This window comes from Pteronotus mesoamericanus, unplaced genomic scaffold (assembly GCF_021234165.1).
Source record: "Pteronotus mesoamericanus isolate MK-2021 breed Mesoamerican mustached bat unplaced genomic scaffold, CSHL_Meso_final contig_94, whole genome shotgun sequence".
Taxonomy (NCBI): domain Eukaryota; kingdom Metazoa; phylum Chordata; class Mammalia; order Chiroptera; family Mormoopidae; genus Pteronotus; species Pteronotus mesoamericanus.
Genome location: NW_026555285.1, coordinates 35,307,251 through 35,333,859, shown reverse-complemented (window position 1 = coordinate 35,333,859; position 26,609 = coordinate 35,307,251).

Here is a 26,609-nt window from a genome sequence, read left to right as displayed (position 1 = left end):
AAAATAAAATACCTAGGCATAAATTTAACCAAAGACGTAAAAGACCTGTATGCAGAAAACTATACAACATTGAAAAAAGAAATTAAGGAAGACACAAATAAATGGAAGCATATACCGTGCTCATGTATTGGAAGAATTAATATCATCAAAATGTCCATACTACCCAAAGCAATTTATAGATTCAACGCAATCCCTATTAAGATACCAATGACATATTTCACAGAAATAGAACAGACATTTCAAACATTTTTATGGAACCATAAACAACCCTGAATAGCCGCAGCAATTTTGAGAAAGAAACACAAAGTAGGAGGGATCACAATACCGGACATCAAACTCTACTACAAAGCCACTATACTCAAAACAATCTGGTACTGGCACAAGAACAGACCCATAGACCAGTGGAACAGAATAGAAAGCCCAGAAATAAGCCCAGGTCTCTATGGGCATCTAATATTTGACAAGGGGGGCAGAAGTATAAAATGGAGCCATAATAGCCTCTTCAACAAATGGTGTTGGGAGAGCTGGACCGCTACATGCAAAAAATTGAAATTGGATCATCAGCTGACACCATACACAAAAATAAATTCAAGATGGATAAAAGACTTAAATATAAGTCGCAACACCATAAAAGTCCTAGAGGAGAACATTGGCAGGAAACTCTCAGATATCCCATGCAGCAATTTTTTCACTGATATGTCTCCACAAGCAAAGGACATAAAGGAAAGAATAAACAAGTGGGACCTCATAAAAATAAGAAGCTTCTGCATGGCAAAAGAAAACATCAGCAAAATGAAAAGGGAGCCAACCCTATGGGAAAATATATTCGCTAATGATGCATCAGATAGAGGTTTGATCTCCAAGATATACAAAGAACTCACTCAAGTCCACTCCAAGAAGACAAACGATCCAATCAAAAAATGGGCAAAGGACCTGGGCAGACGCTTTTCCAAGGAAGAGATACAGAGGGCCCAGAGGCATTTGAAAGGATGCTCAGCATCACTAGCCATCAGAGAAATGTAGATCAAAACCACCATGAGGTACCACCTCACACCAGTCAGAATGGTCATCATAAACAGATCCACAAACAACAGGTGCTGGCGAGGCTGTGGAGAAAAGGGAACCCTAGTCCACTGCTGGTGGGAATGCAGACTGGTGCAGCCACTGTGGAAAGCAGTGTGGAATTTCTTCAAAAAGCTGAAAATGGAACTGCCTTTTGATCCAGTGATTCCCCTGCTGGGACTATACCCTAAGAACACCAAAACACCAATACAAAAGAACCTATGCACCCTAATGTTCATAGCAGCACAATTTACAATAGCCAAGTGTTGGAAGCAACCTAAATGCCCATCAGTAGATGATTGGATCAAAAAATCATGGTACATACACACAATGGAATACTACGCAGCAGAAAGAAAAAAAGAAGTACTAAACTTTGCGACAGCATGGATGGAACTGGAGAGCATTATGCTAAGCGAAATAAGCCAAGGGGCGAAAGACAAATACCATATGATCTCACCTATAAGCGGAACCTAACCAACTATACAAAGATGCAAGGAAAATAAGACCAGCAACACTGAAAGGAAAAGAAATCAACAGAGACAAGAGGGAAGGAGGGGCAGCAGGGAAAGGGAAGGGAAGGGGAAAGTCAAGGAACATATAGCAAGGACTCATGGACAAAACCAAAGGGGAAGAGCTGAGGGAGGGAAGGTGGAAAGGGGCAAGGGAAAGAGGTGGGAGGGAGGCAGAGACAAATGTATTTAAAAAATAAAGAAAGAAATACTTGAAAAAAAACTTAATTAATATTTTTGAAAACAAAAGCTTATCAAAATGTAAAAGGACAATCATCTAGCTCTTGCTTTTCCTTACTGGGATATTGAGACTGAGAAGTAGCAGGTTTAGAGAACTATTTTAATATTTTTGCTGAAAATCAGAACAGAGAAATAATATGGTAGCTGGTTAAAGATATATCATCAAGATAAATGTCTGTGTCTTTTTCTTTTAATGTGATATATTAGGGCTCACTTTTAACCTTAAAGGGAATAATCCAGTAAAGTGAAAAATAATTTCATTATAAAGAACGGGGAGTAGAGTGCTGCAATAAACTTCCTGAGTGGCGCATTGAGAGTGAGATTTTGCTGATGAGAGGGTTAGATGGCTGGGTAAAAAGTATGTATAATTAGCAACACGGGAGACGCATTATAAGTGCAGAAATAAGTAGTATGCATAAATATAAGTGCAGAAGTAGATAGCATGTATAAATTGCATAGGTTTAATATCAGTTTTTTTTCACATGATTACATCTATTTTCTTGGAGAAAAAAGCAGCAAATAATAAGTTACAATTGAGAGAGGCAGCAAATATTATAGATAAAAGAAGTAGGATGTAGAAAATGAGAGTAAATTTACTAAGAAAATATATTGTGAATGGAGGATTAAAGATTAGATTGTTCACTTTGGAGGCAAGTTGATTGTGTTTTTATCTTGGTTTTTCTATTAAGTATTCCCTGAAATAAGTTATTTAATAGTTCTATATTTGGTTTCCCTCTCTGTAAATTTATGATAATAAAAGCAACTACATCATAATGTTTTTGTGATTAAATTTGTTTATATATTTAAAGTGCTTAGAAAAATATCCTTTTTGTAGTCTTTGTTTTAATTAGTGAGCATTTAAAAGTTGTGGTCATATTTTAAAATTAAAAAAGAAATTCTGAATGTTCTCTGTTGTTGTCATTTTCACACAATAACTTCAGATTCCCTTTCATAAAATAATGTAATTGGCATTTTCTTAGGAAATTTTAGTGTAAACAATGAGTGACAAAATAATTAAGTTTTATACCAAAAAGCAATATTGATTTACTCTCTGTAAAACAAGTTGGGTAATAAATTAGAATAAATGATTTAGACATCTTAACAGGATAAATGAATACTGAGATGTGTGTGTTATAATATGTGTGCATGAAAGATAAAGTGTTAGAATATTAAAAAAATGAAGAGATAAAATCAAGATTTTGGAGATGATACAAGTATCAGTGACAAAAAATAGTCTTATATATTTAACATAGAAGATAATGGTTAAACAAAGAGAGATGAAATTATTGCAAATTAGAAGATAAAGAAACTGAGACTAGATCCAGGCCTCAATAATGTTAAGTGGTATTTTAGTTATTAGGACTATTCATGGATGATTTCTTGGTACATAGGGTACTATTTCTGTACCCTGTGAAAGTCACTTTGTTCAATGAAAGACACACACAAATAACACATTTTATTTCAAACTTAAGTTTTAAGAATCAATGCACAATTCACCATCCTCTGTCTCCTCCTGTTACAGTATCCTAATCCTAAACAAACTATTCTTTTTAAGTCTGGACCCTTAAATAATTCAGATGAGAAAGCCTCCAACAATCCATTTTGGACAAGCATGAAAAATAAAAAATATAACTCTTAATTGTTCAAGCCACTGAAATTGGGTCATATTGCTGTGTAACATAAACCATCCTGACTAACAAGTGGATTGTTAATGTAAATGCTGAAATAACCAAGAATAATGCTTATTCTTAGAGTGGAGAGAAAGAGGCTAAATCCTTCATGAATAGCTGCAAAAGACCTGGCCATTAACAGGGATAGTGAACGTAATGGCTCATCTGGAATATCTACACTTCAGGCCTCATGCACATTTCCTCTTAGTTTGTGGGAGTGTTGGAAGTTGAAGACTGTCAGATAATTTCCCTTTCTGGAAGATTCTTTTTCTGGAAATTGTGTCAGCCTAAGAAACCTGCCTTGTCCACAAAGTCCCTACTGTAGGCAGCTTTAACAAAAAACTTGTATTCTTGGGTGTAGATGCCAGGATCCTTGCCCTTAAGAAGGAAATCTAGAATGGTCCTCCTGCTCCAGAGCTTCCAGTAAGAGTAGTTGAGGCTTCTCTTACTACATTGCAGTTCACCCTTCATTCTGCCCAGAACTGTTTTTTTCCCCCCTCTTGTACACATGTGTTGATACCGAGGGCACTTCCCAGTCCCCAATAAACTCCCTGCATAAAAATCTCTTTTCTGGTGTCTGTTTCTTAGCAATGGGCCCATTATAAATGTTTCCAACAGCATCTGAAAAGAGCAGGCTGTCAGATGAAAATTTGAGCTGGATCACTTATGGTAGCATGGTAGCAATGTGGATCCTGTTAATTGTAATGTAGTAGGTGAGTCAATAAAATCTCCTAACACAGAGGAGCAATGCAGTTCAAAAATTCACATGTATAAACTGGTACGATGTGCTAATGGAAGGTAGGAGAACATACATCATGCTGGGTGTACTTTTATGATCTGCACTTCTTGGACTTACATGCCTGCTGCTGTTTCATTAATGCATTGGAAAAGACAGTAAAAGATCAAGGAGGAATATTTACCAATAGAAGTTTAAGTGCAAAAGTCAGAAGGCTGCGTCAGCTTATGAAAAGATGGAATGCAGAAATATTGGGGTATCAGGCACAAGTTATTTATTGGAGTCATATAGCTCCAGAGAAGAATAAATTCTCAGTCAATTAAAGCTAATTAAATCAAGGTCTTGGCTCTTAGTTGATCTTGACGCTGGTGGGGATGGAGTGAGTCTATGCAACTTTAAATTAAGAAACCTATGTTGATGCACTTAAAACCTTGAAACAAGATCTTTCCAAACCATTTATTTTTACAGAGGTGACTCATTATTACTTGCTAAAGAATATTCCCATTTCCCCATAAACGCCTGTGCCTTGCAGAGAAATACACACTCCCTCAGGACCTACTTTTACCTCTCCTTCTGATCAGTAGCTCTGATTAGGTCACGCTGAAACAGGACTGCAGAACTGCTGGACCTAGTAAATGCGGAAAAGGACCACACCCTGATGAAGCGGCAAGACCTAGCCAGCGTACTCCCAGGATCTGGGAGATCATGCATAACACTTAATTTTGAGGGAGAGTTTTGAAGGTTAGGTAAGAAAGTATTTATTAATGTGCATGAATTCTTCCCCAAAAGTTATCAACACACATGCAAAAAACCCCAGGAGATAGAGCTAACTCACAGTTAACACAGCAGCTCTGTGCTTTGCGAAGGAGATGGCCCGTCCCTAATAAAGTAGAAATCCTAGTACTGTCATGGCAAAAGATGGGAGAAGGAAACATATTGGTGAATTATAAAAGCTATATTATTAGAATAAGTATATTTGGTACTTGACAGAATTCCCACATGGTATCCTTAGTCTGTAGATTAACAGGTATGGTAATGACAAACGCCAGGTAGAAGACCCCTGACCCCAACCATAAGTGTGCTTCAAAATAATAAAAGAATATCCCCCTGGGAATGGAGAGATGAACAGTGCTCCCATCATTTTCTTTTTTAATTCATAGTCCTCAAACCTACAAAACCAGATGGTTCCTCTAGTGTTGAAGTAATAGCTTGCTTGCATCTGCAGCAGATTAAAATGGTGTTAGAAATGTGGTAAGGGACCATTGGTCAGCGTACTTTGTTATTTCTCATTGCTATTAAAAAAAGAGTAACAGAAACACTTCAAATTAATTTGCAATAAAAAAAAGTATAGATTTACATTTTGGCCCTAGGGAAATGATAATCCTTCTGTGTCTTGCAACACTTTAGTACAAAGAACAAAAAACTAAACAAACAAACAAACAAACAAAAAACCCTGGCGTTTCTGTACATCCTCCAGAACATCACGTTGGCTCTTTAAGTAGATGATGTAATATTAACCTGTGTGGATAAGAAATATAATGGAAGGGCCTAGTAGGGCACATGGCCCCAGAAGGTGGGATATTACCTTTGGAAGGTTCACTATTTACTGTAACATCAGTTGTATTTTCAAGGGCACTGTGATTTAGGACATGTTATTAATCTTTTCAAATGATTGAACACATTTATATAATTGGAACCTTTACTAATAAAGACAAATCATTGTTTTTTAGAACTCTTTAAATTCTGCACCAGAATATTCAACATGTGGAAAGAATGCTCTGATTAACTTACTAAGTGACATGAATAGAAGGCTGTTAGCACCCTAGGTCCCAGAAAAGAAAGACCCTCCCCAACAGAACAGGATTGTGTTATTAAGTATTCCTGCGATTAGGCCCTCATAACCTAATCACCTGCAAACTGCCCCTCCTTTTAATGCCATTACCTTGGGTGTTTGGATTCAACATATGGATTTTGGGAGGACACAGAATTCCGAATATAGCAGACCAGTATGTAGAACATGTAAAGATCTCTCACATCTTAAAATGAAAAGAATAACAATTCAATCAGCATGTGGATAGAAGACACACACAGACAGGCATTCCACCAAAGGGCATGTATGTTTAGCCAACATGGACCAAAAAAAACTGAACATTATTATCCAATAGAGAAATGTAAACAAAATCACAATGAGTTGTCACTACACACCTGTGGGGAGAAGGGTGAGCGGAAGTGGAAGAGGCTATGGGGAATAAATGGTGATGGAAAAAATAATTAATTAATTAATTGTAAAAAGTAGTGATAATACTAAATGCTGGTAAGAAAGCAGAGAAACTGGCTCTCTCATGTGTTGCTGATTGGAGTATAACAATTAACCACTATGAAAAATAGTTTGGCAGTTCCTTTTAAAACAGAAAAGAGAGTTGTCATAACATTCAGTAATTACCCTCTTTTACATTCATCACAAATAAGCTAAAGTTTATTTTTGTGCATAAACTTGTAATAGGTGGTATATAAGAAAAAGCAACCACTGCTTGAAAAACCTGAAAGCAAGCATTATCATCTGGGTAGTATTCACAGGGGCGGCCAAATGAGTTAAGAAAGAGCACAATAAAAAAAGGAAGTTGACAGCAATAATATAAAGCATTATATATTTAATTGATAACGTACAATAATATCCAATGGACACAGGAAAGAGTTGGCATGGTTGCCTACCTTTTGAAATACAACACCATGTGGCCTCATTCCATCCCACGGCTTTCAGGACTATCCAAGTACAATTGACTTTCAGATCTATGGAACCATCTGCTAACTAACATACACTTGAATTCTCAACTACTTCTCTACCTATTGATTAACATCTCTATTTGGCTATTTAATAAACATCATAAATGTAACACAACCAAAATAGAACGAATGATATGTCCACCCCCAAACCTCTTTTTCCGGCATCTTCTTAATCATAATACTCTCCATTCACCTTGATGCTCAATCACTTAAACCTTGACGTCATCATTGATTTTTCTTTTTTTAACCTCACAGACCACCAGTTAGCTCTGTCACTTTCATTTAAAAAAAATCATTCCCCAAATTTAATAACTTATCACCATCTCCAAAACTAAAATCAATCCCAAGACCTCAGCATCTCTGCTCTGGATCCATTTATTTACCTTTTATTTCAATCCCTGGTTACCATGTATTTCCCTGGAGCCACGTAGCCTTCCTTACAGCCTGGTCTCTAAAACAGCTTGTGTGAGAATGTGTTGTGCAGGTCACATCACACTTTGAATCAAAACCCGCCACTGCCTGCCTGCCACAGTACATTAACATCTTGCAAAACTACACAGGTCCCTAAAATCATTGCTAGAGTCTTCTTATCTCCCTCTTCAGAAAGGTCTCTCCTATGTGCTATTAGCTACGGTCGCACCGCTTCTATTTCCTCCTTGAAAATGCCCAGATGACTGTCACCCCAGAGTCTTTGCGCTTGCTGTCTTCTAGCATGAAAGGCTTTTGCTATAGATATTCTCAAATTAAGTTTTTGTTTAAATGTTACCTCCTCTCAGAAGATAATGGGTGATTACTGTCAGAAACACCTGGTCTTCTCCATAAATCCCTAATTATTAATTCTAATTTGTTTCGTTTCATAGCGCTGACCATTACATGAGATTGTATGGCTTATTTTTCCTCTTTATTATATTCTGTTAGAAAAAGAATTTAAGTTTCATAAATCAGGCCCATGTAACCCCAGCAATAAGAAGTGACTGGCACATACAGAATAATCAGCAAACATTTTTGATGAACCTATAAATAAAATAAATAATCCAATTTAATAAAAACTATTAACAAAATATTTGAATATATATTACTATTAATAAAGAATTCTAAAGCTTGTTTATAAATATTAAACGAAAATATACAAATTAGGAAATAGAAATATACAACAACACATAATTAGACTATAATTGGTGTTGCTGTGTATGGGATCACTTTCAGAATGTGATACAAGAAATTCTCCTAAAGAAGGATTTTATCCATTTGTTTGATAATATACAGAAAGATTCTTTAAGATTTTACCCCAATTTATTTTTTATTAAATTTAGAGAGTGACATTTTCTCTATACAATTCATCTGACAGAATCATACTGCAATCAAAAATCATTTAATTGCTTTCATTTAACTAATTTGGATCATGCAAAATTATTATTGGAATTAAAATTGCCACCGTTCAGTACATACAGGTTATAATTCTACCTTGATATACATAATTATTTCTCTTGGGTATGACAGTGAATGATTATATTTTTGTCTATCTTGACATTTCAATTTTAAGTCATGTGAATCATAACCATCTTAAATGTAAGAGACAATGCTTTAATTTATTAAAAGATGATATTAAAAACCAAAGTGAAATCTTGAAAAGTAACAGAACTTCAGATAAACATTTATTGAGTGCTAGAGTGTATATGTATACATTTTTTTTAGGAAACATTCTCTTTATGGAAAGCAGATATTTTTTCATTCCAGAATAGCAGGCAGGTTTGTTGTTAAAATGGGTAAAACGGTGAGGCCTGCGATAGGAGACCCAGGGATTACAATGATGATTAATTAGAAAGACACACATATATAAAATTCAGAGATACTAGGTAACATCTTTACAAAATTCTTCAGTAATATTGACGTCAGATTACATTTATATAACTGTTAGTTTTATTACACATTTTATGAGTTTTGACAAGTGATACTATACTTGTTTTGTCAAGAGCTACATCAATAATTTTTAATCGATGTGCAACAACTTGACATTTTCTAAAGCTCTCAGAATTCTTACCCATGTGGGTAATATACTCGATTTGAAAAACCCTATTCTTTCCTTAGATTGTTAAATACTCTGAGTTCACTTGGTACATGCATAGATTTAACAGACTAAGTGAAAATGAAAATATTGACACAATGCAAAGTTATCACATTGATAATACACTGCTGATTGCTTTATATATTAATATTTACTCAAATTCTAAACTATTTATAGCATTCACCATCTTCTCCAAAATGATGAAATGATAATATTTCTTTTAAAGTTATCTATGCATATGTGTATATGATGATTATGATATAATAATAACTGTAATCGCTTACGCAGGTACTCATCCAAGAATTATAGTAACTCATTTAATTCCATTATGTTGATAATAATTATTCCCACTTTACAGATGAAATACTTGAAGTACTGAATTATCTAGCATGTCTGTAATGGGTTGTATTATCTCCAAAATTCAAAAACATAAGTTGAAGACCTAACCCCTGTTACCTAAGAATGTGAACAGATGTGGAGATTGGGTAATTTTAGATGTAACTAAGTTAAAGTGAAGTCACATTAAATTTAGTGGGCTTTACTGCAATATGGCCAATGTCCCGCTAGCAGAGAGAAATGTGAACAGAGGCGCATCGTCATGAACAGAGGATGCCCTGTGATGGTGGAAGCGGAAACTGAAGTGATACAACCAAAAACCAAGGAATGCTAAGGATGGGCAGCTACCACCAAAAGCTACCAAGAAGGTTCAGAAGGACTCTACCCAGAGTGGAACAGAGACGTGGGGCAGAGCCTTGCTGACAATTGATTCTGGACTCCAGAACAATGAGAGAATGTATTTCTGTTGTTTTAAGTCACCCATTTTATGGTACTTTTGTTACAACAGCCCTAGGAAATTAGTACACTTTGCAAAGTCGCGGAGCTAGTAAATGTCAAGAACTGTGAAGCCTCTAAGACTTTACCCTTTTAGTTAAAAGCTAATGAGTTAGTCTAACACAACTTTATAGATGCTGCTAGAATACATTAGACTCCTGGGATAGAAACAAAAGACTTTATTATGGCACAACAAACATAAAATTCAACATATCTTTTTCAGTATCTCTTACATGGAAGTCCAGTGAGGGCTACAAATGTGGGCCAAAATGGACGCCTGCACATGCACTGTGTGTATAACAGGAGGAGAACACTGCGCTGAAGCAACCCAGATATTATGGAAGTAAGGACAAAAGTTTTTTGTTCTGGAAAAAAAAAAAGCCAACAATGATCTCTAATCTTTCAAGGCAGTTAACAAATTCCACCGAAGTTTTGAAAGAAAATACTTTATTTTCCAGAACTGTTCACCTCATGAATAATTAATACAAATGTCTTTAAACCAAAATATTGTTAATTTTGAAGCAACATTAAACTCATCTATTTTTGCAGAAAATTTAGATATGAAAATATTAAATTTTCAAAATTAAAAGAGAGATTATTTTTAAAACTCTTAAAGATTATAAATATGTTTTTAAAAGAAAGAAACATATCAAACTGGTTACTGTCAGTTTGTTCTTTATTTCAATATCTCTGGTTATATTTTGCTTGCTTGTTTGTTTTGTTGATTAGGTTCCACTTATAGGTGAGGTCATATGGTATTTGATTTTTTTACTGCCTAACTTATTTCACTTAGCATAATGCTCTCCAGTTCGATCTACGCTGTCATGAAGGGTAGGAGTTCCTTCTTTCTTTCTGCTGCGTAGTATTCCACTCTGTAAATGCACCATAGTTTTTGGTCCACTCAGTTACTGATGGCACTTCGGTTGCTTCCAACACTTGGCTGTTGTAAATTGTGCTGCTATGAACATTGGGGTGCATAGGTTCTTTTGAATTGGTGTTTTGGGATTCTTAGGGTATAATCCCAGCAGTGGAATTGCCTGGTCAAAAGGTAGTTCCAGTTTTAGTTTTCTGAGCACATTCCATGCTGTTTCCCACAGTGGCTGCACCAGTCTGCATTCCCTCCAACAGTGCACTGGGGTTCCCTTTTCTCCCCAGCCTTGCCAGCGCTTTTTGTTCATTGATTTGTTTATGATGGCCATTCTGACCAGTGTGAACTGGGATGGGGAATGATACTGTTATTTTCTATGCCTGTTTGTCTTTCATAATTTACTTTCAAACATAATCAAAAGTAAACAAGTGATGGCAACCATCCACTACTTACACACTGATTTGGGGAACTGATGAAATTTAATGAGGCTGCCATATGCTTCACAGGCCCCTAAACTTTGCGTTTGGATTGTCTCAAGTTTAAGCAAACTCTGTGGTATAAAACAGACTGTATTAACAGTTCAGTCTCCGAATTGGCTGACTTCAGAGAGCAACAGCTGCTGTAGAAAAGTCCTGTGTGATTTTATTTTCCACCTGCTCAGCGCACTTGCGGGTCTACTCCCCACAATGCTCCTGCTCAGCCTCCTTTTCTCCCTGAGTTAAAGAAAGTCCTTTTCCGTTTGATGTAGACACATTTGCAGTCTCTGAGGTTGGAGCACTCTACCTTTTACAATTTTGAATGAAACCTCTGCTTACCCAAGTCTAGTTTTGTTCTATTTGATAAGTGTTTGGATTTATCATGAACATTAATCTCCTTACTTGCATTATCCTGAATTCTTTTATAGTTTACAGAGAATAAAAACTAATAAAACACAGGTCTCTGTAAATCAGAGGTCAACACTCAAAGTAAATGCAATGTGTGCCTTAATAAATACTAAATAAATTTAAAACCATGTAACTAAAAAATGAAGTCAATATTTTATTTACCTATTTATTTATTTATTTAACCTTGCAAAGCATCAGTGACTTGACTATGTTCTATAGCAGTACAGGGAATAGAACAACGTTAGTGAGAAACATATTACTTCAAAACAACTTGACATTTTCCAAAGCTCTCAATACTCATCTTCATTTTAATTCAACATTCTTGTACTCTTCTTAAGTGGATAATGAAGTAAGTCATGTAACAGAAATTTTGAAGATATAGGAATAAATTTTTTGATGCCGGTCGTGTATATAACTAATACAATATCACAAAAAAACAGCAATTTCTGGAAGAAAACAAATCTTCCTCAAATTGAATATACAAAATGAAATGACTCATGCATTGAATATAAATTTTCAAAGATAAATATATATGATAATGCATAAACAAGAACATGTGCAAATTTAGGCACTGAAAGTGACTAAACTAAATTACTTTTCAACATAAAATATTCTGATTTATTTCTATTTCTAATATAGCATGGCTTTCAAAAAGTTTTCTTCCTTTTGATTTAATCTTTATGTTTTTTTTTCCGTTACAATGTATTCCCATTATACCCCCTCCCCCAAGCAATCACTACACTGTTGTCTATGTCCATGAGTCCTTTCAAAAGTTTTCTTATTATTTAAATAGCATATTTATTGGGATATAATGTCCATACATGCCATAAAATTCAACCTTTTTAGATAGAGATTTTCTTAATTCCTTTAACAAAGGTATCTTTCAATCTTGACTCTACTGTTCCACATGCACATGTGGAGCTGCAACACCCTGACAATTACAAGTCTGCCCTTAGTATTAATTCCTGTTTGCACAGAGCTTCCTGATCAGCTGGAGATGAGAGATAAGGGTTTTCTCAGATACTTACTGGGCATGTGCAGAGCCCGGCACATATATGCATGACGTTCTACATTTTTGGGAAAATGTTAGAGTTTTTCGATGCACCTTATGGGCCTATCAATTCCCTTGCTTTCCCTTTGACACTTTTCAGTCAGCCTCTTATTTTTCCCCAACTGTCATCTCTGCCTCAGTCAGGTGCAGTGTTCATTCTTTTCTACTGGTGGAATTAAACAGACTCCACAGGGGAAGGCTGCTCATGTGGAGTGAGCTCTCAGTTGTTCAAATACATGTATAACTTTTTATTAAAATTTTCCAAATATTATCTTGACAGGTTTCATATGGCAATTCTCTAGGATTAGAGAATCTGGAAACTTTCAAACACATTTTACTACTTAATGGCTGTTAGACTTTTAATATTGATGGCTACTTAGTTGTGAGGCTGTTAGTTTTCAAAGTTATTGTATAACTGAGAGAAGGTGGTAGGGACGGCAATGATACAAGTTAAAATATAACAAACTTCACTATGCATTCTGATATTCCACCCTTTTCTTTGAATAAATTGCCCTCATATGTTTTCAAACTTTTGGTTAATTATAAGAGTTCTGGAAATATTGATTTTGACAAACTTTCATAGAATTGTTGTTTTTATGGAGGAAGAGGTAGTCAAAATTTTTGACTCTGCTGTTCTGAAAATGACTCTTTTCCAAGAATTTAAAAATGCAACTTGGAAGTATTGTTAAACTTTGTTTTTAAATATAATTGCTTTAGCATATATTAATAAGTTTGCAGCAACTGTAACCATTCACTAAATTCACAGTAATTACTTATAAAGAAGTTTTTTTTAACAAATAGTAATTCTAATACTATCTAATAACGTGATTTCTGTTATGTGGCTTATTGCAAAGACAGGGCATCCGCAAGAACCACCCTTACTTCTGACAGAATAACACCTTAGAGGAACTCACTGGAAGCTAATACACTTACAGTTTTGGCCTGTTACAGTCAAATTATACACATTAAAATCAGCCAAAGGAAGACGCACATGGAGAATTGCCCAGCAGGTTTCCACTCACGGAACTTCCAGTGGTGTTCTCACAGTGGGACCCTGCACAGCGCTAATTTCTCCCAGCAGTGATGTGTGCCATGCACATCAAGGTACTTCCAAGCAGGGTAGCTCATATGAATGCTGGTGCCCAGAATTTTTACTATGACGTGGTCATGTAGACATAATTGACCTCCTGTATGGTTAACCTCTGCCTCCAGCCCTTTGTTGGTTGAGCTGATACCATGTTACACAAAGCTTTCACAATGCTTTTTTTTCTTTTACTTTCTTTCTTTCTTTTCTTTTCTTTTCTTTTTTTTTTTGTATCATAGACTAGCTGAGGTGGTCCAAGACCCCTACCCCGCAAAAAAAACAAAAAACAAAAAAAAAACCTCTCATCAGTCAAACCATTGCAAGGGCTTAGGAATTATCTCCCTGGAGCCAAGGGCAAAGGTCTGACCTTGGGTAAGGTCAACTGTTTAGCACATGATTATTTTTAATGTCAGTTGAACAATGAAGGGACCTACACTATCAATTTCTCCTTGCACTTTGTAGATCTCTGAACAAATACATAACTTTTACAGCAGTAAAACTCTGCCATAAGGTGGTCAGTATTTTCTTTTTTTGTGACTCTAGTGTCTTTTATCTTTCTTTATCTGCTAGAGGACTTTAAATAAAACAATTTTTAAAAGATTTTATTTATTTTCAGAGAGAGGGGAAAGGAGGGAGAAAGAATGGGAAACATCAATGTGCAATATGTTGCCTCTTACACGTCCCCAGCTGGGCACCTGGCCCGCAACCCAGGCATGTGCCCTGACCAGGAATCGAACTGGTAATCTTTCAGTTTGTGGATTGGTGCCAATCCACTGAACCATACCAACCAGGGGCTAAAACAATTATTTTTATAGTCGTTATATTTTTTTACCTTCTCAATGATACCATTTCCCACTAGTTTTCAGACATTTTACAAGTTTAGATGCTGATCCATTTTGTGTTAAGGAAATAGTTGCTGAATCAAAGATCTTTTAAAAGTATTTATTTTCTGATAATTGAGATTTATAAAAGCTTGAAAATTTTAGAGTTTACTTACACTCTTCACATAGCTTCTCTTAAAGGTAACCTCTTACATAAGCATAAGAAAAATTATGGACATGAGGAAATTAACATAGATAAAATACTCTTAACTAAACTTTAGACCCCATTCAAATATCATTAGTTTTCCACTAATATCATTTTTTTCTGGTTCCGTTAGTGTAGGCAGTTAGGGAACTATATTGGCTGGGCAGGTTTGAGTCTGGAAATTATACCTGATCAGGATCAAGTGTGGAAGTTACAGCTTCAGACACCTCAGGTGGTGCCAGACTCCTGCCAAGGGTATGGCCCCTTCTTGTAGGGAGGAAGGACCAGCTTTCCAGTCTCCCCAGGGGATATGCCAGTCCACTCTCCTGGAGTATCATAGGGAGGAATAAACAATAACAGAAAATTCTTCTGCTGGACACATGACCAGTAGAAGCCAAGGTGGTGCAGGGAAGGTAGGTAGATGTGCAGTGGAAACCAGATAATGAGGCAAAACTTTGAGGTATGCATAGTAGAAGTCAAGATGGCACAGAGGAAAGTCCTTCCACTATGAAGCATGCAGAGTAGGAGAAGGAGACACAGCAGTGGAGTCTAGCCTGGGAAAGTCTGGAAAAAAATCAGAATGGATAAGGGTGCTGAACCCTGGAAGGTCCGGGAAAGGGATTTGTTAGGGGAGAGCCCAGCACAAGCCCTGGAAAACCTACGAATTCAATAGTTTGGATAGTTTGAAAGAAAGCCTGCTCATTCCCCCAAACCATGAAAATATATGGAGGGTCATCAAAGATCTAGGGGCAGTTGTTACCAGGGCCTGCCTGCCCCTTACATCCCTGAGGGTGGATTATCTTCCTTCAACCCAGAAAATCTTGCCACTGCACTTAACTTCTCTCACATCTATGCCCTTTGAAATTCCTTCCTCAAAACATAGCAAGAATCCATTTTTATCAGCAACAGTTCAATATCCAATCCAGGTTTTCACATTGTATTTATTTCTCATTTCTTTCTAGCTTCATTTATATATTTCTTTTGTCATGAATACAACTTTTATAAAGTGAAATCCCTCCCCGCAATTAAATGTTGAAGTCTTAATACCTGCTACGTGCGAATATAACATTTTTTAATCTGTTCTTTTTTTTTTAATTTTTAAATCATGTTTATTCTATTACAGTTGTATTTTTCCCCTTTTGCCCTCCTCCATCCATCCCACCCCCAATTCCCTGCTCCCACAGCCAATTCCCACTCTGTTGTCCATGTCCATGGGTCATTCATACATGTTCTTTGTTTAGTCCCTTCTTTCCACCACTGTCCTCCTTCCCCGTCCCCTCTGATCACTTTCAGTCTGCTCCATGTTTCCATGCCTGTGTTTTCTTTTGTTTGTTAGTTTATTTTGTTGACTAGATTCCACTTATAGGTGAGATCATATGGTATTTGTCTTTCACCAGCTGGCTTATTTCACTTAGCATAATATTCTCCAGTTCCATCCATGGTGTTGCAATACAGTCTTGGTGGATGTCATCAAGGTAAAATGTGGCTCTCAGGGTGGAGCACTTAATACAATACTACTTACTGGTGTCCTGATAAGAGAGAAGGGAGACTATGGGAATATACAGATTTACAGGGAGAATGCCATCTGAAGATGGAGTCAGAGGTAAGGGTGAAGCAGTTGCAAACTAACGAATGCCAAAGATTGACGGCTTCCACCAGAAGCTAGGAAGAGGCAGGGAAGGATTTTCTTTTACAGGTTTCAGGATAAGACTGGCTCTGTTGACACCTTAATTTCAGACTTCTGGTCTCTGTAACTGTGAGACAATACAATTTAGTGTTGTTGATCTACCTAGTTTGTGGTACTTTGGTCTGGAACCCAGGAAGCTAATACAGTGATCAAAGTAATGTGTCTTTTATGGATATGCCGTTGAGAAGTATGTGCTGTCAAATTTTGATAAACCTTGCCTGTAACAATTGTAATTGTGGTGGTTGATTAATGTTGATTTATATTTCAATTATTGCTTCTACATTTATTTGTTGAAGTCTACTGTAAGAAAGAGCTTTTTCATCTCCTTTATTTGTCTATTCAGTTGTTTGTTTATTTCTGTATGGACTCAAAATATCTATTTTACTCTATGTATTATAATCTATTATTATCTGTATACACTTTTTGCTCAAATTATCCCAGATTTGGCCTTCGAAAATTCATTCAAGCTGAGTGACTGCTCCTTCAAATGCATATCCATTATTTAGATATTTTCCTCATTTTCTAATACCGCAAGGTGTTTCTGTTTCATCTTCTACTTCCTCTGCCTTAGTTCTAGAATCAACCATTTATTTTTTATTGGTGAATTAAAGTATTTAAAGAACAATTTTTCCCAGGAAATTTTTTATTTTGGAATCCTTTATAGAGAACATTATCAAGTCCAGTGAACAGATGTATACACATAAAAATTCCAGTGAGTATGTATAGATTAGTTTATATTAAAAACAAGGTCTTAGAAATAATATTTGATAAATTTTAAATCCCTGTGAGTACTCATGCTGTGGAAACCTTTAGATAACACTTGTGGATAGGCTCTGTTATTGTTACCCACTGAGTCACAGGGTGCTCATCTGCAACAGTGATGTCATCAGTTAACAGGCATCCTGTGCCTACAATGTTTTGGGCAATGTTTAAAGTGCCTTACCGTAACTGTCGTATTTAATCTTCGTGACAAGTCTCATTGTACAGGTAATGAATCTTAGGTTCAGAGAGACTGACAACTTGATAATTGTTCCATAGCTTGAAACAATGGGGAAGGGATTGACCTCAGATGAACTGACCCAGAGACCATGTTCCTGAAAATTACAAAACATTCTAGTTAGGATACTTTGACAGTAAACAAAAAGAAGCATGAAAATACATAAATACACATGAATGTGTATTATATTTAAACTACTTTAAGTACTTTTAAAGCATGTGGCTCACACAAATTAAATCTGGCATTATGGCAGGTCCCCAAGCCGCATGTTACTGATGTTTACAAGGACCCTGTTTAAACCACTGTTGTTTCGATCTTCTGAACGGCATCGTGGTGGCTGCAGTACTACTAGCCTTCAGCACAAACATGCCAGCTGACAATGAAGGAGATGGATTATTCCATTTCTGTAGTTATTTACTTAAAAAAGTCACAACTATCACCAAGAAAAACCACAATAAACATAAACAAACTAGAAAACAGTTTCCAGAATTCTCCCATCAGAGATACCTCATGAGTTCAGAGCCCAGTCCTGAGAGAAGCCATGGTGATGGGAATAATATTTTACTTAGACTCTTAGCCCAATGGTTTGCTATGCAGTGCATCCTGGGAATTCTACCATAAATAATCCTAGAGTTTGGAATTGACTCACCTAGTCCATTTTCTAACAAATTATTATATATATCTAAAATTCTTCCTTGGCAGCTATTCTCAAATATTTAAAAAAAAAATCAGCAACTCAACAACTATCTGATGGCACTGAAGAATTTGAATAAACATTGTTTTATTTTTTTTATACACTTAACACTTAAGTAATATGAAACTTTTCTCAATGTTTGTCCAGTTATTGTGGCTGTATCAGATATCACTTAAGAGATTCTCTCAACTTCCTTCATGTGGAGGATATGTAGTCAATGGATTTTATTAAAGCAGAAGTTTATCTTCATTTATATGGCAGCAAAATATATGTTTTTCTAGTTTTACGCAAACTACTTTTGAATGAACACTGATTTTCTGGAAATAATGAGTTGACACAATCTCCTTGATGTTGAAATAAATTACAAAGTTTATTATATATAATTACTCTACATAAAGCAAAAAATCTTTTTCAATTTATAGATAATTTTGGAGGGCTAAGAAATTATTTTCATGCTATACACTTAAAATATATAACTGAACTCATATAATTAACATTCTATTTGTTTTCTGTGCTCTAAGCCTATTATTGATAGAAATAAAACTATATTTCCATCCTAGTCTGTTTATTTCTTTCTATATTCAAGACACATATTAAGCCCTCAAAAATTTTTTTGTCAAAAATGATCAAATACTTCAACTGTTTTGTTTTTATGACTAATGATTGCATTTACCAAAACAGAAATAAAAACAAAGAAAGAAAGAAAAGTGGATTTTGTATAGTATTTCATTTAGAGTAAAATAATTTGTAGATACCAGCCTCTATCTAATAATTTAGCAACAGTATAAAGCAACTTTTAAAGGAGAAAGGGTGTTTTGAATTAGCTTAAAGTATCAATTGCTAGATAAGGGAGGAAGAGGGTGAAAATGGATTAACTTGAGCATTTTAAATTAGGTAGAACTTTTACCCTTGAATAACCACTGCCACAATTCTCAGTAGCTGTGATTTATGAAGACCGTGACAAAAATATCTATATAAAATGATACACCTTAAAAAACAAATCACTTCATACTAGCAAGATTTCTGGCTCTGGTGATAAAATGGTTAGTAAAGCACAATCCTTGATATCAATTAACTCATAATTTTGTCAAGTCCAGTTAAAGAAAAATGTCTAATATAAACACCTAAAATTATACCTTTAAATTTCTTGAAATCATGAAATAATGTTTTTTCTATCTCATACCTTTCTTCTTAAAGTATATCATTTAGAAGTTGCTTTAGGGAGTGTCTGTTGGTGAAATTTTTTTTCCAGGTTTGACTGTATGAAAATGTCATTCATAAAACCTTGTATTTGAAAGGTATGGAAGCATAAAATACCTGGTAAAAACTGAATTAAGGAATATTTTAAGATCCAAATGAAAAGCATGGAATTGTCTACTTAAAATGACTAGAGGTCAAGAGTTTTAGTTTTACCTTTCACTGTATTGCTTTCTAAGAATTATTTAAATATTTTGAATATTAAATCTCTGTTGTGTATATCTTTGCAAATATGTTCTATCATTTTAGGGTATTTTTTTACTTCTTCAATAATTACTTATTGTGATGAAAGCAAGTTATTACTAATATAAACAAATTATACTTTTTCCTAGGTAATACACAATTTGATTAAAACATCTTTTTCATTGTATGATGTCACGCCTCTTTGTCTCTTTTCCCAGATCTCCCTGATAAACTTATGGTTGATCTGGCATTGTGTTCCATCAGTAGCAACATTGATATTTTCATTTGCCAAGTGTCTAAATAATCTGTCTGCCTCTAACTAACTGTGACCTTCGGTAAGGAGAAGGATGGTTACTTATTGACCCCTGCATATTTCAACATTAATGCATCTTGTTTTTTGCTTTTGTTAAAATCATTATTTTTTTCTGAAAATTATATCACGTAACACATAGTTTCACTCATTTATTTTTTTCTAGTTAACAATGTAACAATATAATTTGATGTCAGTGCATCATGTTATTCCATATCAGTACATATTTATAAATGTACTTTTTAAAGTTTGCATAAATTCCCTCCTAAGGAAATTTCATAATTTATTGAACCTCCTTCTCCCAGGAATGAGATAGTAATATTCAGAGCTGCCTATTCAAGATAAATGCAACGATTCTTAGTCTTGATGCAGATTACTGGAGGCAAAACATGATGTTTCTTCCCACCACTGTTTGTTAGTCAATGAGATAACTGCTTAATAATTTCTTTCCCACTTCTCTAAATCCTCAAGTGTGTTAAGAAAGCACAATTTTACTTTTATTCTTGGACTGCTTGAAAAAGAAAGCAACCCAGCATTATTACCCCACAAAATTTTTAAACTTCTCATGTTTACTAGATGCTGCCAAATGATAGTGATGAGATCCGCACATACATATCAAGAAAACATTTAATAGGCTAGCTTTCACAATTAACCCTGGTCTTGTAGGTCACTACTGAATTATGGGAAATACATGTTTTCAACACCTACCAAGAGATTCATGTGAATTGATAAATGGATGCTATTATAGAAAATCTGTTTTCCAGGCTATCTTTGCAATTAGGACAAGTTCTTTGATTTCCTCAGTCATTTTACACAGAAATAAAAATTCACCCCTTATATGCTCTTTCCTGTCACATTTCTGCATTGTTGTGTCTTTCTTCTTAGCTTAGATTCCAAATATTTGTGATTTTATCATCACAGCATCCGAAACTTGCTGTATCCTTCTTTATTTAGAACACATATCTCTGCAAGTCAGAAATCTTTATAAAATGATTTGCCATCTCTAACCACGCAGGATTTAGAGCACTATCTATGTGAATTGGTTTGGTCATAAATTCACAGACACTGACCATTAACGGTCACTGAAAAGCATTCTGAAACACTGTGACACTTCCCTGTAACACTCGTCTTTCCTAACAGCTTTTGAAATCACTACCAGTCCCTGCAAAACTGGGTAACTCTACTTTCTTCCTTGATCAAAGCAGAAGACGTTGCCTCATATTACACAACCAAATATAAAACATCGGGTTGACAGATTGGCAGACCACTGAGTTTCATCTGCCAAAGGCCTAGGACCCATGCCCTTCATGCCTTTTTTCACTTCTTTTTTCTTAAATTTTGGAGAGGTGTTCCATTTTCTCATAATCATCCCATTCACTCACAATCTATATTACATTTATTTTTATTTTTATGGTCTTAACCATCCAGCTTCTTTCAGTAGATACTCATTCAAACAAATACTTCTCAACTGCCACTATATTTTTTCTACAGTGAACATCTTGTTCATCAGTATTTCCATGTATTTTTAAGAAGTGCTTATTTTTATTGAACTCAGAAATAAAATTATATGTAGTTTTTTTCATAGCTCATACACATTGCAAATAAAATATTTGTACAAGTCCATACACTTCCATTAAAGACCTTAAGAGAGTGTGTGATTTCTAAACCATGGCTAATTTGGAGCATAATTTTGTAAAATTAATTGAAGAAAATAAGTTTTTATCATTATCTTAGTTGAAATGTCCATTTACTACTCAGTGGTTTTAGAATATTTTGCTTATTGGACACATATTTCTTTGTAAACTATTTTTTCTAGACATTTTCCCATTTCATTGTTAAAAGTTTGTAATTCATGAGATTCATTATTATTTCAAGTATAACTATAAATATTGATTTGAAAGCAATGTTGTTACAGAAAATGTCATGTGTCTCAATTAACTTGAAGAATATTTCACAAATAATGGACAGAGTATAAATAAAAATTAAAATGTACTTTAGCTGTAATTACTTTTAAATAGTGCCTGGAAACACATTTAATAATAAATGTTACTATTATGGATTACACAGTAATGAATACTGTAAATTTCATTTGAAAATACTAATTGTATTACCAAATAAATGGATGAGGTTTAAATGGCACCATTATAAGAACTGAAACCTGTGACATGCCCCAAGTCAATATAATAAGGAACATTTTGTTCTTGTTAATAATGTGTCAAAGTATTCTATAATTACAGACAGTTTATAGGTTCAACAGGAAGACAAAATAAAAACCAAAAATGAAGACAGAATAAGAGCATGATTTGTTGTCTCACCCAAGACTATCCTAGAACAGAAATTATCTGAAGATTGATTTACCCTTTATCTTTTATGTGTATAACCTTTCAAGTCTGGATGGCTGTCACTGCTATGATTAGGACTGAACATTAGCTCTCCACACAACAATGAGTAGATTAGGAAGTAAAATTGGAATTCTGACAGCAATGACTTGGGTATAACCATCCTGTTCATTTTTTTCCTTATTTACTCTTGTTATGCTTCTTATTTGATGTCAGGAACAAATACAAATTTGTAATTTTCTTTGTAGGACAGCCAGCGTATTACGGTTTCTTGCCACAATAGAGTAATTTATCTTTACACTGAGATGAAATCCTATAAAAACATAACAAATGATAACGCTGTTTGACATTATTTCAAAGTACCATTCGTTTCTCTTATATTAGTTACTATAATAATTGATGATGATGTTGTAATGACAATTACAGTACCTCTACCACTTGTTTTGTGTCCCTGAGTAAGATTTTTAACAGAGAGGCAATGTCCTCTTTTATGAAGCAAAACAAAAAAACAAATATATCATGTATTACATATAAACATATAATAGTTATATTTAAATATATGTTATATACATAAATACATTATGTATTAATCAGAAGGTAAGGATAACATTACCTTCTTAAGATATGTTATATAACAATGCTAATACATGAAATATAATGCAAGGTTCTTTTTTTTGTATTATGTCTTTAATCTTCAAAACCATCCCAGGGATGATTCCTCCTATTATCATCATTTTCAGAAAAAAACCATAAGATGGATAATGTTGTGTGACTTCTCTAAGATCACACTTAAGCAATACAAGCTATGTTGATTACACAATTAAAAGTATCTAATTTTATTGTTAATTTCTTACCTTTAAAAGGTTTTGAATATAGTTTACATTCAACCCTATTTTGTAATAGTTTCAGGTGTACAGAACAGCAGATAGGCATTCATATGTATTACCAAGCGTTCCCTTCAATAATGCAAGTGCCCACCTGGCACCAAAGATAGTTATTACAGTATTGTTAACTACCTTCCTTATGCCCTGCTTTGCAAACCCCTGCCTATTTTGTAACTACCAATTACTATTAACTTTAAATTTTCAACTATCTTCACATTTCAATTTTTCCGTTACTCAGATACCCTGAAGGCTTTTACTATGTAGCAACTAAAACCATTAATTTGAACTGGCACTTTTGTTAAATTTAAATGATAAATGTAAACATATTATCAGTATGTTAATTTTCATTCCTAATTTCCTTTTAAATCATGTAACAAGACACAAGTTCATTCTTAATTTTATTTTTTAAATCACATACAAAACACAAATGAAGTCAGTTGACGTTGCTGTGAGAGGCATAGATGGAGAACGCTTGTGACAGTTTTCTCAGGATGAACACTTTCTGGTCTTAAATGTGTGGCCCACTCCATGAATTCCCCGTCCAGATATCGTCACCTCATCTCAGACCTAGCGCCTAAAATGATGATAGGCATTAAGATTTAATTCCCTGGGCCTTGAAAGCTTTTCAGTCTTCGAAGACGGTTATTTTCAAGCAAGTGTTCTTAGGGCTCTATCATTATTTGCTCATACTTCGTTAATGTCTTAAGGGCTGAAAGTTAAAGGATTGACATTGAATGTGGTTCCTAAGAAATTAATGTGTTATCAAAGTGTAATCAAGTAGTAGTCACTTAAGCAAAAATCCTTTCCAAAATTTGTCTAACCAGATGGACAATCATGCAATTAATGGGGGTGGGGTTAGAAATTAAAAAGAGAGAGAGAGAAAGAGAGAAGCTAGAGGTTTCTCATTTACTTTAGAAATGAAAAAAAAATGTAGAAACTAGCATTTTGTAGTCATATGCTAACCTGGCATATTAAAATCGCAATTTAGGAAAACTCATTGATTTACCAAATTGAACAGTGGACACCTAAAATGGGACAGGAGAGACTCCCAATTATATTGTATCAGAGCCTCTGGAGCAGGAATACAAGTTACATATAAAAAGAACGGGCTCCGTTCACATGCCACTGTAATTTGCAACAAGGAACTTTAATGACCCTGTTCTCATTGCTGCCTTTGATGCTCAACTATCCTACAAATAACTCTTTCGGGAAATAACATATCTGCACATTGGAAACAAAATCCCCTCCCTCATCAACAACTGCTTGTGTGATTTGTGATTCTGAAACACACTCTATTTGAACACATTAGTCAGGGGTTTTGGTTTATTTATCGGGTGCCACCTTAAATTCTATTTTTCTATTACTTGGTTATGTATTGAGTAATATGGATGTTTTTTCTTAATCTATATAAACTCAAGTTGAATTTTGGCCAGAAAGTAATATTGGCATATTAGAAATAAAATATATGGCTGTAAGTATATGTTTTATAAATAGAGCTACAACAAGATTGTGACATACTTGGCCTAGTTACTAGAAAATATTCTCCTTTCTGCTTTTTATCTTTAAATAGATATTTCTTTAGTCATTTAGCAGTTTACCTTTTAAAACTGGAGGGTTGAAATACAATTTTATTCATTCTAGATGAACTAGTACCTTGTAACTGTAAATGTAACCCATGGACCAGCAACATTGGTATCATGTCAGAGCTTGTTAGAAAGGCAGACTCTTAAATACCATCCCAGGTTGACCAAATAAGTATATCCTTTTTCACAAAATTAATAGGTACCTTGTGTATTCACTGAAGTTTTATAAGTACTCATCCATCAGATAAATGAGAATTGAGGATTACTGCTAATGTTTCTGTGATTGGTGAGGCTCAAGTCAAGCATCTCTAAAAACAAAACAAAGCAAAACACTTCTTTCCACAAAGAACAAAAAGCAAAACAAAACAAAGCAATCAAACATAAGGCAATCTTGCGCCTTTAGACCTGTATTGTTTTCTTGGCTACATTTGGCTGGAACTGGACAGTGCCACTTTCCTTTAGAAAAAGAATCATCTGCTGAATTAGTTTTATGCTGCCTGCTTTGTTTCATTGCCTGCTCTTGAGTGTGAGGCCCTTGATTTATAGGATGACAGGACTAATGTTGTAATTCTCTGTTGTCCATACATTTTAGCACTCTCTTTAAGCCATAACTTAGACACTGCGCTGATTCTCGTTCTCCTAATCGATAAGGAGGGGTCAGAGAATGTGGTTTCTGACCACTGCCATATGGAACCAAAGTAAGCATCCCGTGAATGTTAACAGCTCAAGCAGGTATTTATATTGGATTAGTGAACATGAAATCAATGCCACTGGAAACTTGAAGAACCCTCATACTTATTAACACGCAGCCTTATCTCTTGGCTTTCTCCCCAGTATGCCAGGGCAGGAATCATAGACTATGTAACCTGGAGTTGCAGCATAAGACAGTGGATAAAACATATTCTTCTTGACTCCTGAATGTCATAGTTGCACTAGCTGACCCCTGAGAATGTGGCCCTTGCAGGATTTGCTTACTCACAGATCTGACTGTTTCTCCTGTATGTATCACAAAGAGACCCCAAACTCCCCTGCTGGGTTGAGATCTGGGATTTGCTACAGCCCTGAAACTTCAGTCCTGATTTCTAACTCTTCTTGAAGCTCAAATTTGCACTATTAAACTTTTTTCTCCAGAAGAAATCCACTTTATTGAGGTTTTATTGAATGCAAAAAGCTGTACATATTTAACATGTACAGCTTAATGAGTTTGAATGTACAGGAAATAACCACCACAACCTGTGCATATACACATCCACCACCTCCACAGGTCTCCTCCGGCCCTCTTTACTTGTTGCTGCTGTTGTTATTATTAATAAGAACAGTTTATGTTAGATCTATCCTCTCAGCTGTATTTTTAACTATACAATCCATATTGACCCCGGGCACTATGCCTTTAGCATTCATGTTTAAATATGCTGTCACCGTATCCAATTGGTTCTTAATTTATTGCATTTTCCTTACAAAACACAAAAGATTTTTTGGTATATACATATGTGAGTGTGTGTGCGCACATATGTGCCTCACAAATACATGTTTTTCTTCATTTGAATTATAAATGATATTATATAATCATATAAATTATACATTTATATGATTATATAAATTATATGATTATACTTTAAAAAGAAATTTTATACTTAAATCTATTATCTCTCTGGAATTTATTTTGAGGTAAAGAATTTAATAAGACTGTAATTCTACTTTTCTATTAACCCCAAATATTTTCTATTTTTCTATTGGCCACAAATATTAGCTATTTCTGTAATATTAGTTAACCTGAAATCCATCTTATCTACAAACATTTCTTATAGATTTAAATATTATGTAATATGTATCACACACTTATTAAGCTGTTGAATAATATGCTG